This window comes from Coturnix japonica, chromosome 13, assembly GCF_054131305.1.
Source record: "Coturnix japonica strain WE chromosome 13, WE-NBRP24, whole genome shotgun sequence".
Lineage (NCBI taxonomy): Eukaryota > Metazoa > Chordata > Aves > Galliformes > Phasianidae > Coturnix > Coturnix japonica.
In genome coordinates this window covers 20,503,035-20,521,364 of record NC_140675.1, presented here as the reverse complement: position 1 = coordinate 20,521,364, position 18,330 = coordinate 20,503,035, and the positions used below count along the sequence as shown (strand labels likewise).

The following is an 18,330-nucleotide window of genomic DNA, read 5'->3' as shown; positions in this document are numbered from 1 at the left end:
TGTACCAAGAATTTATGTTCTTCCCTTTTAGGCTTAATAAGGGAAGCCTCTTGTTGCTGTCTTGTCGATAGATTTAATGTTCTGGGGAGATGGAACATTTTGAAGACTTGAATACCAGTTTTATAGAAATGCAAACCTGGAATGTTTGGGGGTGCACGGGGCAGGTGATGCAAACAGCTGTTGATCACAGCCTGAACTGCTGATTGACCACCTGAGGCGAGCACTGAGTCAGCCCTGGGAGCACAGGTGAAGGCAATTCTCCTAGAGCCCATTTAAGGGCTGGCTGCCACTAAGGAAGGGTCTTTGCCTGAAGATTGGTCCTTGTGGAGTTTTGCTGTGAGATTTCAACAACGGTGAGCATTTCTATTTGTTATTATCTTTTTGTCACAATAATCTTTCTTAACCAAACATCTGTTTAGCCTCTGTTTACTTGTTGACTGTACAGCAAGTCACCAGAATGTGAACAAGAATCATTTGGGAGTTGTGTCACAGAAATCTGGGGGAAGCTCTCTCAAGTGAGCTGTGGGGATTCCAAGCAGCTCTTGGCATTTCTTGGAAGCAGTGAGCCTGTTACTGACCATCTGTACTGACAGACACTGTCCAATTTCAGAGGCAATTTGTCTAAGAACACCAATATGAACAGAAAAGGGAACTGTGTGTCTGCCCTCATTAGTCCTGTGCTTGTTGTTCTTTGTGTGGTTACTTCAGTTGTGGATTCCCAGAGCCTGAGAGTGCTGAGTGGGATGGTGAATGTGGATTTGGGTGCACGTGAGACAGAAAAGACGCTAAGTATATATAGAATTAGAGTTAGAAAATGATAGAATTAAATATATTACAGAATTATAGAGTCACCAAGGTTGGGAAAGTTCTCCAAGGTCATCCAGCCCAACTGCCCACCTGCCACCAATGCTACCCTATTAAACCATGTCTCATAGTACCATATGTGCATGTTTCTTGAATGCCTCCAAGGAGGCTGATTTACCTCCCTGGGCAGCATGTTCCATTCTATGGAGCTGCTTGTTTCTTATTCTAGAGGTGTTGTGAAGTCAGCAGCAGGATTTGAGGGCTTTGAGGGCAGCTGCCATGCAAATCAGTGATGCCACAAATTGTTTTTTCCCCCTGTGCTGGACTGGAGGTAACACTGTATCTGCATAGGCTGGTTGCGACAGTGAATTAATTCAACTTCTACTAGAAAAAAAAGAAATCTTCATTACACCCAAATGCAACTGAACAGGAATGCTCGTATTTTTTCAGAGGCTTATTAAAGTTTGAAAAAGCATAGCACACAATAGAAGGAAGATGTGCTGTGCATGTGTAATTACTGGCCTTAAATGCTCTTTCTGGGCAAAGCTGAGGAAGAGATCTGCACAATGGAACTACAGGGAAGTGAAAAGCATAAAGCAGCAGTGCCTGTCCCACAGACTCACCCAGAGCTGAGTGTTGGGGCAGGAGCCTTTGTTAGTTTTGGGGTAGGCAGTGCTTTCAACAGTTGGATACGTAACAAGCAAACCTTTAGCATGGGGAATAAAGGTTACTGACGTGCAGGCTTGCATTCTACGTGCCTTTAATAAGTAGCCATCTTTGCCTGGAAGTAATGACATTGGAGCTGAGCTGCTCAGCCTCTATGGCTCTCATGTATGGCACAGCACCAGCTCCCCAGCCTGATCTGCAGTGCTGCCCCCATCCAGCCATCTGTGAGGCTCAGGTCTAGCACAGGTCCTGGTGTTTGCCTCAGTCTCCTCAATAATCGAAGTATATGAGCAGATGTAAGTTGGCTTTCTTTTTACCATTAGGTGTGAGCGCCTGTGCCAGGGGAGATGTCTCTGCTTCTCACTGGTGTGTTGTTCTCCCTGTACACGTGTGTGTGTGTTTACAGTGGTGGTAATTACACTGTGGAGAAGAAGAATCATAAATAACGAAGGAAGAACGAGCTTTAGGCAAACTAATTAAAAACCCGCACAAAGCACTCTTCTTTAGTTAGCGAGGTAATCTAAGTCAACCACTGGCTCAAAAGTTTTTTGTTGTACTGAGAAGGAAATTATTCATCAGTAATTTTCTTCACTCTTCACCTTAGCAAAAGAGCATTGGCTTGGAGAGGATTTTGGAACAAAATGACTGGGTGCAGCTGTGATTGGCTTTTTTCTTAGTGGTAAGGAACAAGCTCTCTGCACACTGCTTCTTGCATAGACAGCTGCTGGTCTGAAGTGCTTCACAGCCAATGACCTTCAACCAGGACAAAATCTTCACCTTTGTTTTCCCCCACGAGTGTTGCGCTTCTCATGATGAGACCTCTCAGTTCTAATTGTAACATATACATTGTGCATCCATCAAAGGTTTTAAATAGTTACTTGTACTTGTGTTTTGGTAATAGCTCTGGCAGGAAGATGTGGGGGAAGAAAAGAGTGGATTTCTTCAAATACTTGTGCTTTCAGTGTTCTGGTTAAGAGGTGGAGGAAGCAGATATTCATTAAAGATGTTTGCAAACACTGGTGATATGATTAGAGGGAATGGCCTCCAGTTGTACCAGGGGAGATTCAGGTTGGACGTTAGGAAATACTTCTCCGAGATAGTGGTCATGTGCTGCAATGGGCTGCACTGGGAGTCACTGACCCTGGAGGTGTTCAAGGAATGTTTAGATGTTGTACTGAGGGAGATGGCATAGTGGGCAGTGTTGGTGATGGGTGTCCAGTTGGATTGTATGATCTTAGATGTCTTTTCCAGCCTCAGCAATTCTATGACTCTATGATTGTAAGCCAAATAGTAAAGATACCTCAGCAGTTGGAGTTGCTGTTGTGTTGTAGCTCTTGGATCCAGCAAGATGTCTGTGGTTTTGTTTCTGTTGGGAGGACAAACATAGGAGAAAAATAAATCTCCTTCAAAAATGACCCGGTTCTTCATGTTGTTACTCTTTCAAAGTCTGTAGGATTTTATCCAAGTTTGCATCAGCTGCACACCTGACCTGGGGTGTTTTGTGTGTCAAAAGGGGCTGCCGTAGTGATTTCCTTTCCACAGTGACGTTTTTTCCCCAGAGTGGTTTTTTTCCTTAATGCACTTGTTTGATGTTTCCAGCATAAGTATTTATTGTGGGGGGAGGGAGACATGTATTGGAAGAGGAGAAAGATAATTAGCATTTATGTAGCAATCAGGCATGCCAGGTTCTCTTGAATTATTAAACTTAATTAGTTTCATTTATTATTCCTTCAGGCTACAAATATCTGTATTAAATGCCAACCTAAAATGTGGTATGTTGGATCTGATGGGAACATGGACTTGGTAATATACTGTAGTGCTACTAAACTTCCAGATAAACTGGTGATTCTGCTTTGCTCTCACTTTACAAATACATACTTTTTTCATGCAATGCTGATAGAAAATAAGGTCACCTTAAAATGTGCTCCATGTCATGTGATACGTCCTTAACTCAGTGGATGCAGCGTCTGTTTCTGAAGTTCTTGAGGTTCTGATTCCATAAATACTTGTACATGTGCTTGATCTTGTTCTCTGATAGTAAGAATCTGCAAAGCTATAGATGGCAGTTCTGATGTGAATCCTGGCTTCTTCTGTTTTTCTTCAACTTATAGTTACTAACTGAAGACAAATCAGGGTGTTGGTCATGTCATGATAAATAATGTAACTATGGCTTCAAGTTGAGAAAATGCTTTCTCTCACTTTTGCTGTGTAGATGACCATTTGATTCCTTCACCATGTTATTTGTGCTCCCCAAAGCCAGCAGAAAATACCCTTTTCTAGCTGCTGTGGGCAAGGAATAGACTCAGAGCAAGAGGCTGATGTTGATTTTGTCAGTGGAATGAAGAATTTTTGCCTATAAAAAGCCAGTCTTGACAAGTGTAAGATGTAGCAGGTAGCAATAGCAATAAAAGCTGGCTACAGTGCCTCCAGCCATTACCATAGGATTGACTCCCAGCAGCAGCTTCCTTGTAGACAGGAGTTCATGGACAGCAGGGCCAACATACCATCCCCAGCTCATTGTCTTGCAGCTCCTGTGCAAGCCTGAGCATCCCTTCTACCCCTTACAGATAACAGTCCTCTGACATGAAGGCTTCCATTTGGGCAGGATAAAGTGTGTGTGTGTAGAGAAGAGGAGGTGGAAATAACTCAGTCTACAGTAAGAATAGGTCTGTTGCACTGGAAGTCTTTTACATATTTTCTTCCTTCCAGAATTCTGATTACTTATTGCAAGCACTGACTTCCCAGCTTAGCTGCTGCTTCTACTGCTTTGGACATGTTTTATGGCCTTCTGGAAATAGCGAAGTACAGGGGTACAGACAGAAAGGCAGAATTGTACTGAAACAGGCCCAACTTAGTCACTTAAAATTAATTGAAGCCTACAGTTATTTAATTTTGCAAAGAACAAAATCTCCCAGTACTTCTGACATTTTAGTACTTTATCTTCATTTTGTGACTCAGGTGAGATTTTTCTAAGCCTCACAGAGCAATGATTTGATTCAGCTTCTTGCATGATTTCAACTTACATTTGTAGTGCTCATGGCACTAATTACAGAATAATTTGTAGACATGGTTGATTAACAAAGTAAGGATAGTAAAAGCTTCTTTAAATTGTAAATTTGGCCATGTCAACTGACCATCTTTACTGTTGACTTCTCTTTTGACCCAATGGTGTGCTTTATGTCTTTTTGTTGTGATTGCAGAATACTTTGCTGCAAAATAATTAGTTCCATATATTTAAGTAATGAAAGAGAACTGCTCTTACACCAAAGAGCTGGCTGGAATAGTGGTCCATTTATATGACAAAGGATGTGAATTTTGCAAGAAAACTGACCAGTCTGTACTGGGGAGGGCTGTGATGCACTGGGAAAGAGGACAGTGAAATAAATTGTGATGTTTTCAGCTTAATTCATATCTGCAGCCCCATCCAATGAGTGATTCTTTAGTCATATCAGTTGGCTTTCAAATTCTTCTAACTTTCAAGGGATTTCAGTATTCCACATGACTGCGCTGCATTAGTGTTGTGATAATGATGAAGTCTGCTATTAATTACCTTCCTGTACTGTTTTAGTCATGGTAGATCTAGTGCTAGCTTTAATTGGTCATTCTTTTTAATTACCAATTAGTAATAGTATGGATATCTGTCTTGGTTTTGGTTTTGATCTCGTTCTGGAATATACCAAGAGGTTATAACCTTAATAAGAGAGAGCCTAGGAATATATATTTTGCAACAATGGTCAATTTTTCAGTGAATCATCTATACTAAAACAAAGTGCATCTCCTCAAACTACCTTCTAAGTCCCATTCATGCAAAGGTTTGTGTTTATTGTCTTCTGTAAGGAGAGTAGCACTACTTCTATAGAGGTAGGAGGAGTGAAGATATATACGTGCAGTGTCAGAGTTCATATAATGACTTGAGTGTCCAGTTTTGAAGGGTATCTTTATTACAGCATTGAAGCACAAAGATGACTGCAAGGGATTTGTTGGTATAAACTGCAGAGAGGTGAGACCACAAGGGAAGGCTCAAGCAACAGGGAACTTCTCAGTAACATGAATGGTGTCGATGAAAGTGACTCCTAATGAGGCACAGAGCTAAATGACTGAGAACAGCGCTGAAAACTTACCTTAACTTGCCTTGCTGTTATGAAAACAGCTGCTTTTACAGTCGTTATCATACTGATGGGATGCTGCAGAATATCCTGAGTCATTCATTAAAGCTGGGTATGGTTCAGTCCGCTGCTTGCCTGCAGCTCTTGCTTTCTCTGAAGTGCCAAACTCCATAGTGGCAATACAGTACTGATGTTAAGACTTGTGTGAAGCTGCTTAGAGCAGTGCATCTGAACATCTTTGTCTTGTCAGATCGCAAAGGTTCGATTGTGAATGGGTTTGGTGCCTGTGATATCCACTGATTTAGGATTGGGTTTTTGTGTTTTTACTTTTCCTCTCCAGCAGGAGCTGGCTCTGTGTGATTAGCAGAAGCTCAGATTCTGTCAGGAATGGAATCCTGATTAACTCATAGTCCTTTTCATGTCTTTCTTCTCTGACTGCTTTTTTAGCACTCTCTAACTTAAAGACATTTCTAAGATAGAAACATCGAAATTGTGCAAACTGTGGATCAGTACTAATCTCCGAAAATAAAATCCGAATTCTGCATAAAAATGATTCTGATCACTCAGCGCATTTATAAACCTTCACAAACACAGATGAAGTCAGACTTCAGTAGATCGGGTGTAATACTAACCTAATCTATTTATCATAGAATCATAGAACTGTTTGAGTTGAAAGAGACCTTCAAAGGCAATCTGGTCCAGCTTCCCTGCAATGAACAGGGACACCTACGGCTCCATCAGTGCTCACAGAAATATTCTAGAGCATCTCACCATATTCTTGGTGCCAAAGTCTGTTTTCCAAAATATCTGTCCAAGCAGCTACTCTTCCTGGATCATAGACTCATAGAATGGCCTGGGTTGCAAAGGACCACAATGCTCATCTCGTTCCAACCCCACCTGATGGTGAAAAAAAGAAATGCAAGAATGGTGGTTTGTTGTTTTTTTTTTTGTTTTGTTTTTTGGTGTAGCTGTTAGTTTGTTAAGTTTAAAACTGGTCCCAATTTCCCTGAAATAAGAACTGTACTCCTTAAGCTAAAGGCTTAGGTTAAAATCATAAAAGTACAAACAAGACAGAAATAACATCCTGACCTCCCTCCTCGCTTTCAATTTCTCCCAGTGGTGTCTGGCAGGATGCTGTATGTTGCAAACGTGTCTGGATGAAAGGGGATGTGTTTTGCTTCCAGCAGCAGGGAGGTCCTGCTGTGTGAGGAGGGCACTTGCACTGCTGCAGGTAAAGTGGCTCTGCCCTCTGCCTGGGCACGGCTCTATGACACTTTATCCACAGTAGAAGTGACTAGAGGGACTTGTGACCTTTCCTGTGGTGCGCTCTGAAGTTTACTGTGGAATTGGCAGAGCGGCAGAGCAGCTGTCACCTGCAAGAATCTGTCAGTCCTAAATGCTGGAGTATCATTTTAATTGCTTTTGTAATTGCCCTGTTGTTGCGTGGAGCAGATGTGCACATTAGAAAAGTCTCTTAAATAAGGTCAATAAATGCACTACCAAAACACTATACTTAAAATCCCTGGGACAACCTTTTTAAGCATGGCAAGATTAATTCTGAGCTGAATTTTTGACTGGTGTAGAGAGTCAGAGTTCCATGGACTTCAGTGGGTCTGGCCCAGTTGTCACTCAGACAACCAGACTTTGATCATGGCTGTGCCCCCAGCATTGCAGCAGTACATCTGTGGATGTGTTTGTAATCAGAGGTTCAGCAGAGCTGCTCTGGGGGAGCATAGCTCTATTGGCAGCCCTGGCTCCGTGCACTTGAGCAGGATTCACTCTTTCCCTTCATGGTTGCTTGCTTGAGGATTTGGGATGGAATTTCTGTGGCTTGGAAAAATTCTCTTATTTTTGAAATAGGGAAGGAGGCAGATAGTGAAATATTCCCAGTTGTGCGTAGGGCTGGTTATTAGACCTATATTCTGCCTTCACCCTCATGGAAATGCATTGCAGGGTACCAATGATAGGAACAGACCAGCAGTGTTGTATCAGATAATTCAACTGCTTGGAGAGAGATAAAACCTGAAAAGGGGTTCAATATGTGCTTCCAGCATTGCACTTTTTATAGTGTTCTCTTTCCTCTAAACACTGACATAGATCTTCTGCATGGGAAAATGACCAGACAATCTGTTATAAGCCTATACATCTTTAAAGTGTCATAGTGCAATATCTCAGGGTGATAAGAAACTCCTTCTTAAGAATACTCTTTGCTGACCAAAATAGACGAGTTAGTATCTTGATAAAGTGAAGCTTTGGGGTTTAGGCTTTACAACCCCATTGCCTGACATTTCATATGAAGTTGTTAATTTGAGGTCACAAAGCAAAGACTGAGGTACAAAGCGGCTTCTGGGCAGGTGTTGTGTAGGATGAAATCTTAGCTTAGGGATTTGTTCTCAGCTCCATATTCAAAGCTTCAGTCTGACTCTTCACATGCAGAAAATCGTCAGTGTTCCCCTGAAGACCAGTGGAAGCGGATGTGTTGGCTGTCTGCTTGCCCCATTCACAGTTGTGTTATTTTCCAACTGTGTTTTTTTTCTAAATCCTCATTTGCCCTGAAATCTCCAGAATGAGAATACATGACCTCTTGTATTTGATGCCTGCTGTGCTCTGTAAACAGCGGTGGGAAGAGGAGTAGATGTGACCTTTTCAGGCTGCTAAATAACTCTGTACATTGCAGTGTCCTGGAAACTGAAAAATGTTACGTGATGCAAAGATCACGGCTCATTCACATCTCTAATGAGAGTGGGAGGTTCTCTGTCTTACTGTAATTGTTTTGGCCTCCAGCCTGTAAGCTGGGTTACAACATGTAGCTGACTCACAAGTTCAACTCTCAAAGAGCAGATGCATTTAGTAGCACCTCAAACAGACAGCTTTGGAAGGATGAGAGGTAACACTGAATGTGCTTTTACAGACCCCTTGCTGTTGGTCTGGCTCAGGGATCAAACTTCTTTTTCTCCTGCTGACCAGGAGCCATTTGGGCACAGGATGTGGTGCTGTCCCGTGTTCAGAACCTGTTTCTTCCCTGCCCAGTTCTCCTTATCACTTACAATCTTACAGAAAGGCAGTGTGCTGTCAGCATCCCAGTTGGAGCAAGAAACCTTCTGTGGGAACAGGTGTAAGTGGTCCCATGTCTATGGAGACATCTGGATTTCTGGTTGCTTTCCAGTGCATTTCTGCAAATGGCTGAATTTCAGCTTCAGAGCACATAAAAAATTTAAAGAATCACTAAATGCTAAGCAAAAAAATACAATGGAGTTCTCTGCACTCAGTGAAATTATTGAGGCAATAAAGAATAATGCTTTTGCAGATGAGGCTCCAGACCAAGCAGTGCAGAAGCAAATCAATAATGTCATACTTCTTGCCAGAATCAAAATACTTGTGGAAGTAGCTGTGGAGTGAAAGGGGAAAAGGTTTCCTTCAATCAATCATTCCTGTCGTATTAGTGCAATATCACAGACCAAACCCGCTTGCTTGCTAAGGCCTTTGAGCTTGAAAAGCACTTAATCAAAAATGTTGAGGCATTGTTTATCCTGAAGGCTTGCAATAAAGGGAGCATTTGATGGATAGAGGGGAGGCAGACCTGAACCAGTGAGGCTGCATCAGGTCCTGAGCTTTTCCTTTGTATGGCTTCATCCAAAAGGAGGATTCCTAAAGCAGCAAGCCTGATGTTTCTTTCAGATAATCTCACTGCTTGTCCAGCCCATGAAACAGTGGGAGCAATGCTCAGTCAGGGTGGGCTGGCTGAGAGGAGTGTGTTTGATATCTTCCTGTTTGTAATGCAGTACTGCACGGGAGCCCGGCCTTGCCCAGTTTTACACTCTGCTACACTGTGCTCTGTTATGAGCACACAGTATTATGTGGGCCTGTTCCTGGGGAACTGACCGTGAAAGTGACTAGAAGATGCTTAGAGCAGAGAAAGCCCTAATGAAGTTAAATGATCAGCTCAAGAGACCTGTAGTGACATTGTGAACTGAATGCAAATCTCCTGAATTGTAGTCCCATACCCAGCAAACCACCCTTCTAATCCAGCCAGGAAGGCTTTGATGACCAGCAGGCTGTCTGAAGGCTTGAAGCACTTCAGGATTTGGAAGCTGCATTCTCTGCTCATTCTGAGGGATAGCAGAAGGATCTAGAATTAGAAATTGTGGTTCAGTTCTTCCCTCTTCAGCTTCTGAATCAAAACCAAAACAAAACCCCAAAACAGCGGACTTGTAAAATATGAGATCTATCTTCTAATCGCTGAGGACGGGATTTTTAGCCTCTCATAAGGCAGGTCAAACAACACAAAGTTTTCCCTCCTTTCTTTGGGCCATTAGAGAATTAAATTGATTTCATCATTTTCAGTATCATTTCACGACAGTCAATAGTAAGTCTTCCAAATTGTATCAGTGCCTTGTACCATAATACCCATCTGGGAAAAGGAGCAGCTGCCCCTTACAGGCACAAAGGCATTTAAAATTCTCCTACAGAAAATTATTCAAACAAAGCAGTAAGACAGCAGTAATTTTCCAGCTCTCTTCTCCAGCAAATAGATTCTTTCATAATACTGAAATTTGCCATTCTTTTTTTTTCTTCTCCCACCAAGTAGTCTCAATTCACCATTATGTCGAGGTGTTTAGATCAAAAGAGAATACACACAGTAATTCTGCTGCATCAGTCATAGGCACTGAGTGAATCAAGTCAAGAAGTCAACATAAAGGGTGGGAGGAATTGATTCTGATGGTGTACTTGGTTGCACTGCTGTGACTTCTTACCTGGAGGCTTATTTACTGGTAGGACTGCCAGTCTGGCTGCTGTATGCCTTGGGAATGAAGCAGGAAAGGCAGCAGGAACTGAAGCAGAGCTTCACACTTCTGGAGGGTTTTTTTTTTTTATTCCCATCCCAAGCCACAGTGCATTTTCCATAACTACTTAATGAAAAATGCTTTGTCCCTGGCTGACTCCTTTACAGATGATCCTCTTCCTCCTCTGTAAATTGTAGCAGTGTGAAAGAGCTACTAGCAGCATCATCAAGATTTCCCTGTAAATGTATTCTGCATCAGTAACAGGATGGAGATGCGATGCAGAGCAAAAATTAAGCTTAACCTTCCTGCCCTTGACTCTCATATATAAAATAATATGTATATTTCTAGTGTTGGAGAACATATGTCAACAGGTTTGCACCAAACACAGCTGTAATCTTCCGTCAAGCTCCCAACCAATTGTTTTCCCAGTCTCCTGACGTCAGCTGCTGTCTATGGCCTTAGGAAGCTGATGCTGGTGCCTCTGCCTAAGTTAGAAGGCAGAGCAAACGTGTCATGTGCAGCCATGATTTGTCACGTAGTTGCTCAGCACTACTAAAGGCAGATGTAAAGAAGGCATTGAGGACCTCTTCTGGAGATCCTTCCTTGGTGGAGCTTTCCCTTGGGGGCCGTGGTGTTCAGAGGTGGATGAGCACTTTTCCTTTTGTAATACCTTTCCTTTGCACTAATCCCTTTGTTGTTACACATCCCGTATCAACATTCCACTGCACTGAGTTTTCTGATTGTTACGAGTCTCCATAGTGCAGGAACCTGCCAGTTGAGGGGTTCCCCATCCTGCTGTGAATAAAAGCGTGCTCTTAATGAGAGCACAGCAGGAACTGTCACGAACTGCTTTAAGTGAAAACTGCCACTTCTTCAAGCGCCATCTGTTAGATTGTAGGATTGCAACCTGAGGTGGTACAGGAACAGGAGGGAGAGGAATCCTCTGCTTGTCTAAGAATGACACCGTTTCAGTTTGATGGGAGTTGTTTCTGATAATGTTGCTTGTAACTGTTTGTGCCACGTAATTCAGCTTCCCTGGGAGTTCATACTGAGCCAGAAAATCTACCTCTAAAAGCTACTAGTGATTGTGTCTGTCTGCCTACAGCTACTCCACCTGTGCCCCCTCATTCTCTCAGAGGCACATCGAGGTTTGTGTAAGAGAGGTGCCTCTGGAGCATCTGACTGAGACAAATCTGTCTTTTTCCAGATTTTCTCCCACCTCAGATCAGAGGGCACAGTTTTCCTCTTAGAATAGTGCAGACTGTTTTTCCTGCATAACTTGACTGAAGCTGACAGTGGCCATTCCCCTGGCTATATTACCCATTTACCAGTAGGCAGAATACATTGAAGGGCAGATGGGAGAAATAAGAGGTTAAACATAAATTTCTTCTCCCAGAGACTGTGAAGTCTGATGTATAAGATGCCTGGGAACAGACTGTGTGTCTCTTATAGCCGAGCTTCTCTGAATACTTGATGTTAATAGGGTACTCACCTCTTCATATGCTGCTCCAAAGGTTTGCAGAGACCTTAACCGTGGGCATTTCTGCACAGCTGTGAGCAGCAGGGGAGGACTATCAAACGTAGGGAGAGCATTTGCTGAAGGGACAGTTGGTGGGAGAAGCATTTGCTCCTGGGAAACCTGGAGATCTTAGCTGTATTCATTGCCATCCAGCAAAGGGCTCAGTTCTGTCCTTTAGTGTTCTCCATCCACAAGTGCAAGGTAGTGTATGGCCACAGGTTTGCAGGGATCTGTTTCCTGCCCTGGGTGAGCTGTGGGCTAAAGGCAGGACCTGCTTGAATTGGAATAGCTGAGCTCTATCTGCAGGCTTCTGTTTGTGAGCAGCAGCGGTGTGTCTCTGGGCACTGCTGATGTCTTATCTCTTAAAACCACTCAGTGCTCTATTCTGTGTGCTGCTCCTGGAGGTTGTTGGAGAGAAATTGGGAAGTGTAACTGATTGCAGCTGTGAAGTGACATTCAGCAGAAACTGCTTTGACCTCAGCAAGGGTCTTCACAGCCCACCAGGCTCACCATGGCTCTCTTCCAAAAGGCAGCATGAGATTCTGTTGTGCTCAGCTCCCCTTCCAAGAGAGAGGGATTGTATCATCCTACAGCACTGTCAGCTGTACCACAGCCCTCAGAAGGTGGGAGATTTGCATCTTCTTGCTGTTATTCTCGGCATTTAGTGTAACATTTTGAGTACCATCATTTCTTCCAGAATGACCAGTAGAGATATCAACCACCAGCAGGCCTAGATATTCAGATATCATTTTTTATGTTCTGTTTCTTTGCTCTCAGTGACGGTTCTGTCTGATAGCACTCCCACACAGGGCTTCAGAAATTATAACTGCTGTATATCGAAAGCCTCAGGAGGTGATCTCTGTAAATTGGCAGCTTCGCCTCTCTGTAAATCTTCTGCCAACTTGTGGAATTCACGTGGTTCATCCTTTAGGCCAACAGCCTCCTTATATTTAAGCACACACATACATATACCCTCCCCAGGGAGTTTTTCATCTTAACTCAGAAAAGCGTTGCAACTTTCTGGCTGTTCTGTTACCCATTAGAATGAAAGCTGGTTCTGCCTTTTATACGATAGCCATTCTGGCTGGTAAACCACTGCATCTGGTCCTGTGGTAACTCTGGAGGAGAAAAGGGGTTCTGGTTTTGGTCTTTGCTGTGTTTGTGCTGGGCACTTTAGGATCAGCAGTTAATGTTCATGGTACCTGGTGTAAGTAACTGATAAAATCAATGTTATCTCTGGTGAATACAGAAAATACATTGTCCTTGAACTGTCATTCCGTAATCACATCTGTGTAGCTTGTCTGTGCATCCCATGCCCTGCAGTGTTTATCTGAAAACCTACACCAACCAAAAGGGCTGTTAAAGGGCCATCAGTAAGTGCTTTTAATTAGTCACAGACCTGTTGTGCTCCTTGATTTTAAAATAATTTGCCCATGGCTACTTTCTCATATTGCTCTTACTTCTCCGAGGAAGTTCTGGCAAGGAAATCCTGGCTGCAGTGAGCACACCTGACTCAAGGTGGTAAATACAGCCAGTGCTTGGGTTTGTGACACTAAACCTTTCGCTCCAGAAAGGGGCAGGTACTTCAGGAATAAGATTTTTATAAGCTCTTCTGAAACATGACAGATTTAGGGGTCAGCTGCAAAAATCAGTAGCAGGGATTTATGCTAAAAATGTTGTCCTGAACATTGGTTTGAATTTCCTTATAATTTGTTTAACTGCTCTGACAGATGCTTCACCTGTTGCTGTATTACACAGTGGCTACTTGGGGCCAAGTGCTGCTTTTTTGGATAATTCCAGGGCTGGACATGAGCCCGGAAGGCCGACTGCATCCTGGGCTGCATCAGCAGAGGGGGCAGTGGGCAGGGAGGGGATGCTCAGAGGTTGGAGCAGCTCTGCTATGGAGACAGGCTGAGGAGCCGGGGGTGTGCGGCATGGAGATGAGGAGGCTTTAGGGATGACCTCATTGTGGCCTTCCAGTACTAAAAGGGAGCTTATGAACAGTCTGTTTAGTAGCAAGTCATGTTCATGAACAAATGAAAATTAGAATTTGATTTTATATTGTCCCAATTCAAATTAGGTGAAGATAATTATTTTGTTCTCAACTTAAATCAATCAGCTTAGCTTCATCAGTTGAAGAATGTGTGCCTGACCCACCTGCTGTTGTTAGAGTTCTTCTACAGCAAGGGCATTAAAATCAATATATCAGTAAGATGGAAAAGAACTGGCAGCTGGAACCACTGCTGATCCTGATGACTCCAACAAGCCCAGAGATGCTTCCTTCATATAGACAATACTGTAAAAAGCAAACAAAAAACCCTTTCGATCCTGTCAGGTGCGGCCCACAAGGTCCCTTCCCTTCCAAGGATGGTGGTATTTGACCCTGGGGTGCTCCATGCTCTGCATCACATCAGGGAGTCCCCCAGGGACTCAACACAACATTGCAATTCACCAGCAGGTGTCGTTAACAGAGCGGTCAGTTGTGCTTTGGGCACTGCTAGTGAAGAATGTGCTGCAGGAACTTAGGTTTATTCTTGTTACCATTTTACTTGCCAGCTCGTACATCTGATCTCTGCCTTGTTAGCTTTTCTTACCCTTTCAAACCTTGTGCTCAGTGATTGCCTTGACTTTGTTGTTTACCATGCAGAGGTTTTATTTATTTAATTTCCCCCCTGAAGTCATACACCTCATTTCTCACCTCTGACTGGATGATTGAAACGTTGTTGTGCTGGACTCAGACACGTTACTAAGAAACAGACTGTAAAACAATAAACGGATTTAGAAAAGTGCTTTGGATGCTTCCAGTAAGAATGAGAATTTGTAAGCCAAGATTTGATGGCTCAGAAAATGCAATGGCTGTCAGCTAGAAGAGAAGATTTCAGGTCACAAAAGGAAACGGATTTCAAAGTAAAGATACTGGTTTATCTGAACTGATTTTTCTTTTCACGCATCACAACTGATAGTTCAGATTCACCTATGACTGTTCAAGAAAGTCATCTTCCTCACCCTCTACAATGTCCTTTGGCTGCTGGCAGAGCAGATCCTTCACAGCTCCACACTCATGTGCTCTCTGAAGAAACGTTCCAATGAATTCTTATGGCAGCCAGCATCATAGTGCAAGGGTTTCCAATGGACAAAGAAAGATTTACAGCAATGGCTGCCAATTGGGTGCAGGCTAGTGCCTATTCCTTCAGTGACTCTTAATAAAGGATTACGTGGGAAATTATCAAAGACTGTGAGGAAAAAAACAGATTAGACTAGAGGTATGTGTAGAGAAATAATCGGCACCTGTTCAAAAACAAGGCCAGGGAAGTTAGTTAGAACCCAGATTACTGTAATCTATCAAATTCAGGCTTTGAAAAGATTGTGCTTGAGCAGTGATGTTTACACATGTACATTCCATAGCCTGTGACTAATTATGCTTCTACCTGTGTTGTACTTGGCAAGGAGACAGCATTTGTTCAAGGGGACTATTGCCAGCTGTGCTGGTGAAAGTGCTTTTCAATAGGATTCCAATTAAATGTTTTGTTAATATTTATTATTCACTGGTAGTAGTAGCTGGTAATGCGCATTTGCCCAAGGGAGGTTAAATGAAATGCAGCAGGGTTTTACTTGTTGGCAAAGGGTAGCAAATGGTGCTTTAGTTGTACACATGCTGCCTGGTATGTAAGTGCTGAGCAGGGAATTCTGTGTGGAAACTCTCAGTACGTGGCACAAACTTGTGTGAGTGACCTGAAGGCTGCATGGTGCTGGGTGTCCCACTTAGATGTGTCCCACTATTGAAGCCCAGGGGGCAGGTGGACTTGAAGTGTCTCCTAAATCCATCTGTAACATATGAAGATTGGTGATCCAAGGCATTGAACCAAATGCCTGAAGTACTGAACTTAGCACTTCTTTTTGATCATCATTTCAGATTTCAAGGATATACCCTATATGTTTCTGCACAGACCTTTTGGTTTATACCAAATGTGCAACTACCACAGTCGGGGCTTTTTGAGCAATGAGTGCATTTGTGTTAACCTTCTAAAGTGCTGTGGTACCATTTCTGTTGTTATGCTGTGCTGGCTGAAAATAACTCCAGAGGAATTAAGTTAGGATGAAGTTGGTGCAAAGACAAGAAGAATTATTGCATTTTCCGTGTGCATATGAGCATTTATGAATGATTATCAATTCTGAACCATGTTTTTCTTCCCTGGGATTTAACAAGAGAGCTTAATGAGATGAATTGCTATCTTCAGGGTGCTCAAAACTTGTATTTTATGGCAAAATAGGCAGATATTTAGTGTTTTCACAAAGTTGGAATTTCTGGGAGGTAATTCACAAAACCTCCAACTTATTTTTTCATAAAGCTTTGCTCTGCTTCATGTTGCTTTTGAGTGCTGTTTTTTAAGTAAGATTCTTGGCTGAGAGTGTTTTTTTCCCCTGTTCCATATTAGTAACCAAACCGTCTTGGCTCTGCAGATTAAATGAGCTCCATAGTTGGTGCACACTAATATCTTTTTACTTAGTCATGTCAGACTTAATTGATTGGGCTTATTTATGTGCATGGGGAAATGTATCGTATGATTAAAACCCGGTGATATTGGTGTGTCACTGATACTCATTTACTGGCACTCAATTAATAAACATCCTTTTTTTTTTTTTTTTTTTGCCTGGATTTAAATAATTTTTAGAATATCTGAGCATGGTTATAATGAAGTTCTCTAAAGTTTGAACTAAAGCAAAATAGCATTTGACTTCATAAAGCTTGAGAAAGTGATTCCACTCCCAACTTTTAGGGCTCATTTCTGCTTGTGATTGTTGAGGAACCTCAGAGGCCCTTATGGATTTGGTTGATCAAACTGACAGAAGTTGGCATGGGAAGGAAAACAAGTTACTGGATTGGCTGAATCTGCCTTTAAATTTTGGTTCCAGTAAAATAGTTTGGAACCAACCCAAGGCAAATGGAAAATGAGCAGGAAAGGCCACTGTGGGCACATCCTGCTTAGTTGGAGATGGGAAAAATCCCAACACAGATGGTAAGGAGGGAATTCACACTGCAGAACTTGTATTAAAGGCAGACTTTTACCGGTTGCTTTATAAACCAGATTTGTAAGTCTTGCTGTGTGTGCAGGGCAGGCATGAACTTGGCCTCGTGTCTTTACACAGCATCTGAGAGTGGGTGGAATAGAAATGAGAACGTAATTTGCTGAGGTGGCACATGTTTTCATTTATCTATAATCTTGTACCTTATAGTAGGATAGGCAGCAGCTTCAGGATTGAGACTTGTATACGGGGGGTAGGAGTGGTGAAAATTAATAAAAAAAAAAAAATTATCTTGAATGGTAACCCATCTGTCATGTAATGTGCAGAGCATTGTTTCCTCTGTTTTTCTATGGAGAAACTAATTAAAAGATTATAGCTTCTGTGTATAATAGACATTCAAAATGCATTGGTGACACTGTTTGCCATTCAGATTCCATCATGTTGAGTGCAGCAAAGGGAAAGCATGTTGGCACTTCCCTCTTCTGGATTTGTTTCCTCTCATTCACTCTTTAATCTGATCTCCCAGGGAATCACGGATGCTTCTGTTTGTTAATGGATACCCAAAGTTAAGTGAAACCTTGTGTCCAGCAGTGAGCAGTTTTACTTTGTGCAAGAACCCAATGGCAGACAACTGGTTTGATGTGAGGAGAACTGACTTCTCCAATTGTCTGTAATGATAATTTTTTTAAAAATCCTTTGGCGTACTTTGGTGCTCTTCTGTGATATTTGTAAATAAAAGCCCTGAATAACAGTGCGGAGAAGCAATTACTGTTAACTGCATCCCTCCCTGTCCAGCTGGGATGGGAGTTTCCACTGCCAGCAAGTAAAGCTAATCTCTTCAAACCCAGCACCCCTCTATTTAAGATCCTGTCTTCTGCTGTTGCTGCCGAGTGAGGCTTTGGTTTGATGTGCGCAGTGTTGCAGTTCTATCCAAATCTTGTTCTGTCCTAAAATCAAGAGGTTTGAATAGCACTTGGCATCTTCAGAGAAGTATTTTGCTTTAAATAATAGCTCAGCTGTGATCCACAATTAGAAGTGAAGGAGCAGACTGCTTCTCTCAGATTGGCTAACATGACTTAAGCTACAGTTTCCGATTTTAGTATTTCTAACTTCAGTAGCTTTTGAAATGTGAGGAACAAAATATTTTGCTAAAGAATCCGAGGCAAAATGTAATTTGACTGAGTCTTCTAAACTATGCATATACATACATGTATATACACATATGTATGAAGCTTAGGAAAGCAGGGAGTACAAATGATGAGGCTTTTGCTGTGTTTGCAGTTTACCATCCAGCTGGCTGGGTTAAATTTTGAGAACCAGACTAGGACAGTGCAAGGACCTTGAACCTCTCCTGTGCTTGCAGTGAGGAACTTTAGACAGGTCAACTTCAGCTCCTGAAGTGCAGTGCTGAGGTGGTAAATGATGC

At 42.4% G+C, this 18,330-nt stretch overlaps 1 protein-coding gene across 1 annotated transcript in view; it reads left to right on the top strand.

The window, feature by feature from the left end:
- LOC107321021 (acyl-coenzyme A synthetase ACSM3, mitochondrial-like) overlaps positions 1–18,330 on the top strand; it is an 89,106-nt gene that overhangs the window by 38,978 nt on the left and 31,798 nt on the right. The gene's annotated exons all lie outside the window — the stretch shown is intronic.